The 12,079-nt window shown below is 38.5% G+C and overlaps 1 protein-coding gene across 4 annotated transcripts in view; it reads right to left on the bottom strand.

Moving 5' to 3' along the window:
• EXPH5 (exophilin 5) overlaps positions 1 to 12,079 on the bottom strand; it is a 74,308-nt gene that overhangs the window by 38,136 nt on the left and 24,093 nt on the right. Inside the window, exon 1 of one of the 4 annotated variants that reach the window (XM_036861090.1) lies at positions 2,982 to 3,054. The exons of the other annotated variants lie outside the window; for them this stretch is intronic. The gene's annotated coding sequence lies outside the window, so the exon portion shown is untranslated. Of the gene's footprint in view, positions 1 to 2,981; positions 3,055 to 12,079 lie in introns of those variants that run through there. 4 annotated transcript variants of the gene reach the window in all.

Genomic DNA, 12,079 nt, shown 5'->3' on the forward strand with positions numbered 1-12,079 from the left:
TCTTTTGATCATAGTAAAGTTAAACCATAGAAGGAAGTTAGAGAAAGGGAAGCTCAGATAAGGAAAAGTGATGCAAGCAGGAGATGACAAAAACAAAGAGCGGCAGGAAATAATGACACCAGCATTCAAGCCAAGCTAGATAATAAAGCCCATTTAATCTCCCTGAATGGCTGTGATTTAACCAACCTAGAATAAAAGACAACCTTTTCTATGTTTAAAAAATTGACCTGTGTAATCTTCTTGAATGCTTATTCTCATGTGACACAAAGTCACAACAAAAGGAAAAAATAATCTAAGTAACATGAAGGATGTATACTTCCTGTACTGGTTCAGATCACAGCGAGTCATTTCTTACTGATTAATCACCCTAAGGAAGGTGCCATGGAAAAGACGAGCTGCACACACCAAGGCCAAACTAAGAGTTTAAGTGCCAGACCCTCATCTGGTCTCAGGGCTTTCTCTCTTCTTAGGTTTGTCTTATTTCTTTCTTAATCTATTTATACCTTTTACCCAAACCACCTGGGAAAACATCCACTGTCACCTCTATATTTGCCAAACTGCATTGAATTGCTTGTCATGCTCTTGTTGGTTCCACTCTCTGTCAGCTCCTTGAGGACAGGTATTGTGTCTCATTTCTCTTGGTGCCCCAGGGCCTAGCATGGTCTCTGACCCAGGATCAATCAATACATATTTGCTCAACTTCTGGGGTAATGAATGAGTTCTACACTCATCGCTGTGAAGCAACTCAGTCAGTATTTGACATAAGTGAGAGAGGTGACCCTGCACACACAAAAAGTCATGTATGTGAAACGTAATTTCTCCATAGGGATAATACTGGAAAGCTAGTCATAACTAAGATTTATATGATGCTAATTCTAGACCAGGCATGATTACTTATATTAGTTAATTTAATCTTTACAAGAACTCTGTGAGGTAGATACTTTTATCTCATTCTACCAATGAGGAAATTAAAATACTGAGAGGGTAAATTAATGTCAGACTGACTGGTTTGAATGCTGTCCCTGATCTTTATTAACTGTGTGATTTAAACCTCTCTGTGCCTCTGTTTTCTCATCTGTAAAGTAGGGATAAGGGTAATAACAATACCTCATGGGGTTTTTGTGAGGATTAAGTGAGTTAATACATGTAAGGCCCATATACCTGTTCTGGCACAAATGAAATGCTAAGTGAGTGTGATCTGCAAAATGACAGAACAGGCAGTAAAGGGGTGGATGGATAGAGAGTGGGGAATGGAATTTGTGTATCACCTTCCTCAACAGAGGTAGATGGCAGGCAGTAAAGAGAATTACCCTTAGGCTTTTCCTTTTCCTGTAGAGAAACTCAAAAGCATCAATTATTTATCATGGGCCACCTACCCCTCTTGGATCTCCAAGTTGCACTTAAATTAATAGCAGGATTGTGAGAAAACCAAACCTTGCATTGCAGATTCCACAAACACAGCCTAAATGCCATGCTCAAGACAGCGGTGGGGGGCTGGGGGTTGGGGGGCGCTGGGTAAGACTTATTGATGTCACTGGACTGGCCCTCACACTGCACTGAATGCATTGGCTGATGCCAGGGTTTGGGCCACGATTTGCTAAGAATATTGCACCGATTTTAGTAGAAGGTCTAAAGAACATTTACTGTTTTAAACTCTATTAAGGCAAACATACATGAACTGAGAAGAACTTACACTTTTACTTATCTTAAACCTGATTCAAGTCTAACTTCAGAAAGTAACTATTCACTCATTGATTCAACTAATATTTTTTGAGTAGGTATTACGTTCCAGGCACTGTTCTGGAAGCTTGGAATATATAAGTGCACAAAAGAGACAGCTCCAAGCCTTCCTGGAACTTGTAGTCTAGTAAGTAGCAGTATTTCCATGGCCACCTCCGTGGCCCAAGCCACCACCATCTCTCACCTGGACGAACACCAGAACTCCCTACTTCTCTGCCTGCTTCCACTCTGATCTCCCTTCCATCCAGGCTCCACACAGCAGCCAGAGTGACATTTTTAAAAAGTTAGTTATATTATGCATTCCACTCCCCTGCTTAAATCTCTCCAGGAGCTTCCAATCATGCTTAGAATTCCAAACTCCATTTGTCTTCAAGTCTGTACAGAATCTGGCTCTCTGCCTTTTCTGTCACTTTTCTCATACTCCTCTCCCTACCACTCAGCACTTGGCCTTCTTTCTGTTCCTCCAGCAAGCCAAGCTGGTTCCACTGGGCTTTGCACTTGCTGTTTTCTCCACCTGGAATGCTCTTCCCTATTTGTCTCACGGCCATTCCTTTGTATCATTTAGGCCTTAGCTAAAATGTCACATCCTTAGAGAGGCCTTCCATGACCCTCCAAAACTAGTCACTTTCTATCAAACTAATTGGTTTACTTTTCTTAATCTCATTTATCATCACATGAAATCATCTTCTTCATTTATTTACTTTTTTATTGATTAAAATATAATCCATAAGAGCAAGACCTTGCCTTCCCTGTCTTCTGGAATGATGTCTGATATAGAGTAGGGGATCAGTAAGCCCTTGATGAACAAATGAATATGAATTTGGGAAACTCTTCTCTATGGACCAGAATTTCTTCATCTATAATATGAAGGATTTGAACTAGATGTTCTCAAGGGTGCTTTCCTGCATTTTATCATGCTAAGATTGCTTTTGCTAATATTTCAAGGGGTATACCCTAATATTTCAAGACATGGGGAACAAATCCATATTTAGCTCTGTCTGAGAGTTCATAAGATTCCAACTCTGTCTCCCTTGGGCCTCTGTATTTCAGCCTGAAAAGTCCCAATTATTCATATTGTACTCATGTGTCAATTGCCCTTTCACTCCCTTCACTCTTTTTTTCTGCTTCTTCACTCTGGATCTATCACATGATTAAAATAAAACAAGTAGAAGAGGATTTATTGTCAAACTGACAATAACTTTATGGAAGATGAAGACCATATTTCAAGTTATATCCAGTACCTTCATGATGCTGCTGAATGTTATGGGAATCTTGCACCCTGTCACAGCACATCATTCCCTGCAGAGGGACGTGCACCTGGAATTAAATGTTAAGCATATGTTGTGTGACAGCCACTGTGTTAGGTGCTTCCACATGCATTATCTCATTTAATCACTATGGGTGCCCAGCGAGGTAGGTATTATTATACTCATTTTACAGTAAAAGGAGTTGAAACCATGAAGTGTGAAAAATCTTGCCTGTGGTTATACAGTGGTAAATGAAAGAGTTAGGCTTCTACCTAGCCTCAGATCCCACTACCCAGCATGATAACATGTGTTGAGTGAGTACAGTTATTTCCAGATTGTTTTCCAGAGCCCGAATTATTCAATGCTCACTTGTCTCTGAACTTTTTTTCATACTGGGTGTCTCATCACTGGATTGCCAGCGCCCTAAGCAGAGTGCCAGACATTCTGAACACACAGCAAACAGTGACTAAATATTTGTTGAATAACCCAACAAAGGAACACAAGAAAATTAAAAACTAGAGTTTTCAGCCTTTGCTTCTCACTTATTCTCTTTACACAGATGCTTAGACATCTTCCACTGAAACTTGTAAGGCAAGGGTTAGTTAATTCAAGTTGAATGTTAGGGTTTTACAAGTGTAGGGAAGCTGCTCAGAGCTACAGAATTGGATATGAATGCCTCTTGTAAGGCTGTTATGTTACTAGGACAACTGCAAGGCAGGTTAAAGCCAATAAGTTCTGATCAATAGATAAAGTATATTACCTCAACATCTTGGATTTGTTTATTATATTATTCATGGCTTCTTCTCAAAGACAACTACATCCAAAATTCTGACCACACTCTCTACACTGTTAGTTATATAGAGTTAGGTAGCAAGACAACTGTTCTCATGCAAATCTGGTGCATCCTTCTTTCATTTTCATGAATAAGAATGCAGAGCATGGTTTTTTTTTTCCCCGCATATTCAGGCAATTTAATGTTAATTCTTATAACGTGTCCTGACAGGAAAAAAATACAGAAAGAGAAATGTTCTCAGAGGAGCCTAGGCAATTCCACAAGGTTGAAAGAAAGTGATGCCCCCATAGTTTCATTCCAGGTCCAGGCAGAAAGGTCACAAGACTATATTGCCTTCACTGTCTCAATACCCACAATTATCGTACTTAACTAATTCATTCTCTGTATCATGAAAACTTAAAGATGTTAGAAAATCAGCTCAAGTCCAACATTTTGGAAGTAGCTTTAACTTTAAGGAACTTAATGTTGTAATATGAGACTCCCTCCCCCACACACCTACCTACACACTGACCAAATATGTAAGCAGAGGGGAAAAGAAAGATAGTTCTCAAATGGCTATTTAGTCTTTGCTTTGGGACACAGAACGCTGAGAAAATGCTTGAGGTTTCCTAAATGCCACCACCATGAATGTACTGCCCCTGGGTTCCCATCAGGGATAATGGAGGTTCAGAAAGTCCATGACTTGCAAACCATTACCCACTTCACGATTCAAAGAATGTTTGACATGGACATCAGTTAAAGCTTGTTGGTTTGGATTACAATTTGCAATACATTTTCAAAAAGAGTTAACCCTTGAAGTAATCCTTATCCAAAGGGCTGCTGCTTTTCCAAGTGCTCTCTAGCAAACTTGCCTCACAATGATCAGCTTGGGTTTTTTTAAAGGGCTTCTTGCCATCTACTGACCTGACAATCCAACATTCCACATCATCAGAAATTACTGTAGAATCACATCCCAAAGGGCTTGCTTTGAACATTTCCCCTTGAATCCCTCTGCTAAATGGTATTAATGATAATTATTACTCTTCTGATCAGTTATTCCAAACTTTTTTCATATGGTATTATCTCATCCAGAAGAGCTTATTAAGTTTTGTCTCTAGATGTAGTTACATTTATTTACCCAAACATACTCTTAAGCACTCCTAGAATAATTCTATAACAAAATCAGTACCTGGGACGAAATGAAGTAATGCCAGCAGTACAAATGCTTGTCTCTACTCTAAATTATGTAACTTACTTATGGAAACTTAACACACATAAAAGATATTTTACTGGCAATACTGTTGTTATGCATTATTACTTACTATCATTTTAACTTTCAGATTCTAGTATCTAAATTTTTCTTTCTCAATAATAAAAAAAAATTGTGATCATTCTTTATAATGTATTAAATGCTTTATCATAAAATCTCAATGGCTTTTTGGAAAAAAGTCCTAAATGAAGCTTTGTTACACAATAAATATGATAATGTAACATCAGAGGCTATTATGTACTTTACATGAATATGTCTCAGTGCATCAAGAAGAGGTACAGAATTGTACTCAATCTGTAAACAATCAACCATTTCTCAAAAATGAGAAGAAATGTCAGTTGTAATGAAGTAGTAATGCCAAGTGTATTTTACAGAAGAAAAGTGGAAATGAAAAGAACTGTTTACTTGGTATTGTAGATGGGTGTGGTCTATTCTTTATTAACAATGATATTAAATTTTAAAAGTCATTATTTGGTTTTGAATCACTTTGGTTTTGTTTGCAAAAATGTTTGTTTTCTTTCAAGTAGGATGTGATGAAGTAATGTATAGCATAGAAAAATAAATCTGGATATCTGATTCTCTCCATCTTGTTTTGTTTTGTAAATTCTGGCCACTTTACTGATATCCAAAAATAGGACTCAATTAAACCATAGAGGTAATGAATTAAACATGGTTGTAGGTCTGTCTGAAAGACATGGACCTCTTTTCTAGCATACAGGCAGTCCATGTTGTGTTGGGAGCCTATTCCACTAGCAAAATAGTCATGGGTAGTTGCTATGCTTTGGGCTATGTGATCCAAAATTTTTCACATTCCTGACCCTAATCAACTGAACCAGGGATTCATGATTGACCCAAAAGCTAAACATGAGCAAGAATGCTGCCTACTCAACATCACTAATTATTAGAGAAATGTGAACCAAAACTACAATGAGGTATCACCTCACACCAGTTAGAATGGGCATCATCAGAAAATCTACAAACAACAAATGCTGGAGAGGGTGTGGAGAAAAGGGAACCCTCTTGCACTGTTGGTGGGAATGTAAATTGATACAACCACCATGGAGAACAGTATGGAGCTTCCTTAAAAAACTAAAAGTAGGATTACCATATGACCCAGCAATCCCACTAATGGGCATATATACCCAGAGAAAACCATAATTCAAAAAGACACATACACCCCAATGTTCATTGCAGCACTATTTACAATAGCCAGGTCATGGAAGCAACCTAAATGCCCATTGACAGATGAATGGGTAAAGAAGATGTGGTACATATATACAATGGAATATTACTCAGCCATAAAAAGGAATGAAATTGGGTCATTTGTGGAGATGTGGATGGACCTAGAGACTGTCATACAGAGTGAAGTCAGTCAGAAAGAGAAAAACAAATATTGTATATTAACGCATATATGTGGAATCTAGAAAAATGGTACAGATGAACTGGTTTGCAAGCCAGAAATAGAGACACAGATGTAGAGAACAAATGTATGGACACCAAGGAGGGGTGGGGACGGTGGTGGTGGGATGAATTGGGAGATTGGGATTGACATATGTGTAAAATAGATAACTAATAAGAATCTGCAGGCTTCCCTGGTGGCGCAGTGGTTGAGAATCTGCCTGCCAATGCAGGGGACACGGGTTCGAGCCCTAGTCTGGGAAGATCCCACATGCCGCGGAGCAACTAAGCCCGTGAGCCACAACTACTGAGCCTGCGTGTCTGGAGCCTGTGCTCCACAACAAGAGAGGCTGCGACAGTGAGAGGCCCGCACACAGCGATGAAGAGTGACCCCCACTTGCCGCAACTAGAGAAAGCCCTCGCACAGAAACGAAGACCCAACACAGCCAAAAATAATTAAACAAATAAATAAAATAAATAAAAGTGAAATTCTTTAAAAAAAAAAAAAGAACCTGCTGTATAAAAAAAATAAAATAAAATTCAAAAACTAAAATAAAATAATATTCAAAAAAAGAATGCTGCCTAACTGATGTGCTCTATTTTGGAGAGTGATTAACAACTTAATCATATCCTTCCTCTTGATATGTCTTGAAATCATTATGACAAGTAAGACACACTAAAGAGACACAGCGGCTGAGGGACACATTGAGAAGGCATTAAGCAGTACCAGAAGTAGAAGCCATAAGGCAACAGAGTCTGGAATAGGCAGAAGCTCTGAAGCAGAAAGGAAAGTTGCAAGAAGAAAAATCAACCATGGCAATGGAAGTGAACAGGGAAAAGCAGAGCAAAGTAGTTGAGCCACAGGTCTGGTAGATTACCAGCCTGGTTGATTGGCACCAGAATGTTGCTCTGTTGTGATCACTGTTCTCGTTCCCAAGGACTGGTTGTGCAAGCTGAGGCTGTTTTTTCCTAACTTCCCCACTGCAGACTTACAATAGAGTGCCACCCATCACTTGAGGTAAACTAGAGCATGTTCCTTGTCATCTGAAAGGGCGTAATGAAAACAGCCAGCCATAGCTACATGTAGAAATCTGTTTACAAGGGAATTCTTCAGGGTTGGGACAGGAAGTTTCTAATGTCAACAAAACTGACTTTGATTTGCTATTGTACAATTTTTAAGTTCATTTTTTTTCTAATTACTAAAGTGAAGTTACACTCAGTACAGAAGACGTGAAAATTGCAGAAAAGCTTGAAAAGAAAAGTCACTCATAATCCCCACAACCAGAGATACTGCTGTGTGTGCCTATGTCCACAGAGCATTTTAAAGCAGGGGTAACAGGATGTTATACTGGGACCCAGCCTGTCTCAGTTTTAGCTGAGGCATGAAAGCAAGTGATTCCACATACTCAGTTGAATTGTGAGAAGACCAGTAAGGAGAATTTGCTTGGTAGGATTTATAAAAACAAATCAAAAAAAAAGAAAGTCAAAGACTTTATCCTATGTTTTCTTCTACTTTTATAGTTTCCAGTCTTATGTGTAAGCCTTTTGAGTTGATATTTGTGTACGCGGTAAGGCAAGGGTCCAATATCATTCTTTTGTATGTGGATATCCAGTTTTCCCAACATCATTTGTTGAACAGATTATCCTTTGCACTTCGTGTATTCTTGGCACCCTTGTCAAAGATCAGTTGACACTGGGACTTCCCTGGTGGTCCAGTGCATAAGAGTTCATGCTCCCAGTGCAGGGGGCCCAGATTTGATCCCTGGTTGGGGAACTAAATGCTGCATGTATGCTGCAACTAAGGAGTCCGTGTGCCACAACTAAGGAGTCTGCATGCTGCAACTAAGAAGCCCGTATGCCACAACTTGGAGCCCGGTGCAGCCAAAATAAATACATAAATAAATATTTAAAACAAAAATTGATACAGCCACTATGGAGAGCAGTATGGAGGTTCCTTAAAAAACTAAAAATAGATTTACCATATGATCCAGCAATCCCACTACTGGGTGTATACCCAGAGAAAACCATAATTCAAAAAGACACATGCACCCCAATGTTCATTGCAGCACTATTTACAATAGCCAGGTCATGGAAGCAACCTAAATGCCCATCGACGGACAAATGGATAAAGAAGTTGTGGTACATATATACAATGGAATATTACTCAGCCATAAAAAGGAAAGAAATTGAGTCATTTGTTGAGACATGGATGGATCTAGAGACTGTCATACAGAGTGAAGTAAGTCAGAAAGAGAAAAACAAATATCGTATATTAACACATGTATGTGGAACCTAGAAAAATGGTACAGATGAGCCGGTTTGCAGGGCAGAAGTTGAGATACAGATGTAGAGAACAGACATATGGACACCAAGGGGGGAAAACTGCGGTGGGGTGGGGATGGTGGTGTGCTGAATTGGGCGATTGGGATTGACATGTATACACTGATGGGTATAAAATTGATGACTAATAAGAACCTGCAGTATAAAAAAAAAACAAACAAAACAACTAATACTAAACTTTCATTGGGTTATTTGTATGGAAATATGTTAATATAAATGTTTCAGACATTACATGAAATTTCTCAAAATCTTATATGTTCTGGTATAATGTTATAAGTCATAATTCTAGTTATTACTTTAAAATGTATATCTCAGAAATAACTAAATTTCCTTGTCAATTGTATTATTATGAACTTTCTTCAAATCTTTAACCGTGGTCATTTTTAAGCCTTTTGTCATTTACAGACAGTTCTGGTGTACTCTGATGCTTTTGCAAATGTGTTCCTATAAAAGGGTTTCATCTTCAAGGAATTCATGGAAAAGACTCTGACAAGTACAGGTTTCTGGCAACTGACTGCACTGCTGAACTGAATGAATAAGCATTTTCAGAACTCTAATGAAAAACTGATGAACTCATAAAAGTGCTAACAAAAGATCAAGATAAAAAAAAAATTAATTACATGGGACTGAGTGAACTGATGAGGATGATTATAATTTTTGTGACTTTCTGTTTGAATTATTTAAAAAAAAAAATCCCACAAGGACTCAGAGGCAAAGAATATACAAATCAATTTTCACTGCAAAGTAAAGGAGCTGTTACAGTGGAGGATTACTGGACTGAATGTCAATATTATGGCATAGTATGAGTGTGTTTCGTGTTTGGTAATTGCAATCATTGTTGCTTTTGTTGTGGTCATCCATTTACAATGGTTGGTGTCAGTCTATTTATCTCTTGTAAAAATAAAATACAGTGTGTGTGTGTGAAAAAAAAAAAAAAAAAAGAGATCAGATTTGTGGTTACCAGAGGAAGGGGATGAGGAAAGGGAGAATTGGAAGAAAGTGGTCAAAAGGTACAAACTTCCAGGTATAAGATAAATAAGTACTAGGGATATAATATACAACATGATAAATATAATTAACTGCTGTACGTTATATATGAAAGTTGTTAAGAGATTAAATCACAAGAGTTATCATCACACACATTTTCTATTTCTTTAATTCTGTATCTATATGAGATGATGGATGTTCACTAAACTTATTGTGATAAATCATTCATGACATATGGAAGTCAAATCATTATGCTTTATGCCTTAAACTTAGTGCTGTTTGTCAATTGTATCTCAATAAAACTGGAAGGAAAAAAAAAAAGATCAGTTAACATATATGTATGGATTTATTTCTGGGCTCTCTGTTCTGTTCCATTGGTCTATATATCTATCTTTACACCAGTATCATACTGTTTTAATTACTGTAGCTTTGTAATATATTTTGACATCAGGACGTGTGATGTGATTTCATGGATATGACATCAAAAGCATAGGCAACAAAAGCAAAAGTAGACAAGAGGGACTATATCAAACTAAAAAGCTTCTGCACAGCAAAGGAAACAACCAGTAGGGTGTAAAAGCAAACTATGGAATAGGAGAAAATATGTGCAAACTATATTTCTGATAAAGGGTTAATTTCTAAGATATATGAGGAACTCCTACAACTCAATAGCAAAAAACCTAATAACCTAATTTAAAGATGGGCTAAGGATTTGAATAGACATTCCTCCAAAGAAGGCATACAAATGACCTATAGATATATAAAAAGATGCTCAATGTCAACAATCATCAGGCAAATGCAAAGTAAAACCACAATGAGATATCACCTCACACCTGTTAGGATGGCCATTGTAGTAGTAATAATAATAATAATAATAATAGACAACAAGTGTTGGCAAGGATGTAGAGAAATTGGAACCCTTGTGCACTGTTGATGGGAATCCAAAATGGTGCAGTTATTATGGAACACAGCATGGAGTTTCCTCAAAAAATTAAAAATAGAATTACCATATGATCTAGCAATCCCACTTCTGGGTATTTATCCTAAGTTGAATAAATACCCACTTCTGGGTATTTATTCTAATTGAAATCAGAGTCTAGAAAAGATATTAGCACTCCCTGGTTCACTGCACCATTATGAATAATGGCCAAGATGTAGAAACAATCTAAATGCCCATCAATAGACAAACTGGTAAAAGAAAATGTGGTATATACATATAATAGAATATTATTCAGCTGTAAAAAAGAAGGAAATCCTGCAATATGCAACATGGACGAACCTTGAGGACATTATGACAGATGAAATAAGCCAACCACAGAAGGACAAATAATACATGATTTCACTTATATGAGGTTTCTAAAATAGTCAAACTCATAAAAGCAAAGAATATATTGATGGTTGCCAGAGGTTGAGAGGTTGGGGGAGGGGGAAATGAGGAGTTGCTAATTAACAGGTATAAAATGTCATTTATTCATGAATGAATAAATTCTAGAGATCTGCTGTACAACACTGTGCCTTTAGATAACAATACTGTCCTGTGCATTGAAAAATCTGTTAAGAAGGTGGATCTCATGGTAGGGTAACAAGTCCCCTTACCCACATTGATTCAGAAGAGCAGAGACACAGAGAGTCTTTTTTTACAGAGGGGCTTCAACAGTACCACTGAAAGAGCTTAATGTATGTCCCTTAGAGTTTTGGGGAAAGGACAACTGGTGTCTAACTCCTGCCTAAGAAGCATAAGTTTGAGAAACGGGGGCCAGCCAGACTAGAGTGAGGGAAGTAAGGGGAGACTGAAGGGAGATTGCTCAGCTGGCAGTCAGTCCTCACTTCCAGAGTTTCTCATGCATGAACAGTTCTACGCATTTCCCATGGACAAGACATGGGCCACAGGAGAGGCTGAGGGGGGGTGAGGTTCTCTTAGTTCACGTCCACGACAGCTGGCTCAAGAGGCGAAGAAACCTTAATAGAAAGGCTGTGAGTGAATCACAGGATTCCTAGGGACATGGAGGGGTTGGCAGAGAGCAGGGGAGGGCACATCATGGTATCAAGAGAGCTGCAGAACAGAGCCTGAAAACCCCACCTGAGCACACAAGAGGCAAATTTAAACATCTGCCCAGCCTCAGAGACCGTGAAGCCACCTTACAGCCACCCCAGCCAACAAAGAGCTTCCTAACATACACCCCCACCCCCACCCAAACATGTACCTCTCCTCCTCTCCATCCTCCGCTTCAACTCCGGAATGGTCAAGAACCACCTTCGAGGGGATGGAGAGTAGAGGCTGACGGGGAGAAGGTAGGATCAGACCCCTCCTCACTGTTACAGGCT

The sequence above is a fragment of the Balaenoptera musculus genome, chromosome 8 (assembly GCF_009873245.2).
Source record: "Balaenoptera musculus isolate JJ_BM4_2016_0621 chromosome 8, mBalMus1.pri.v3, whole genome shotgun sequence".
Taxonomy (NCBI): domain Eukaryota; kingdom Metazoa; phylum Chordata; class Mammalia; order Artiodactyla; family Balaenopteridae; genus Balaenoptera; species Balaenoptera musculus.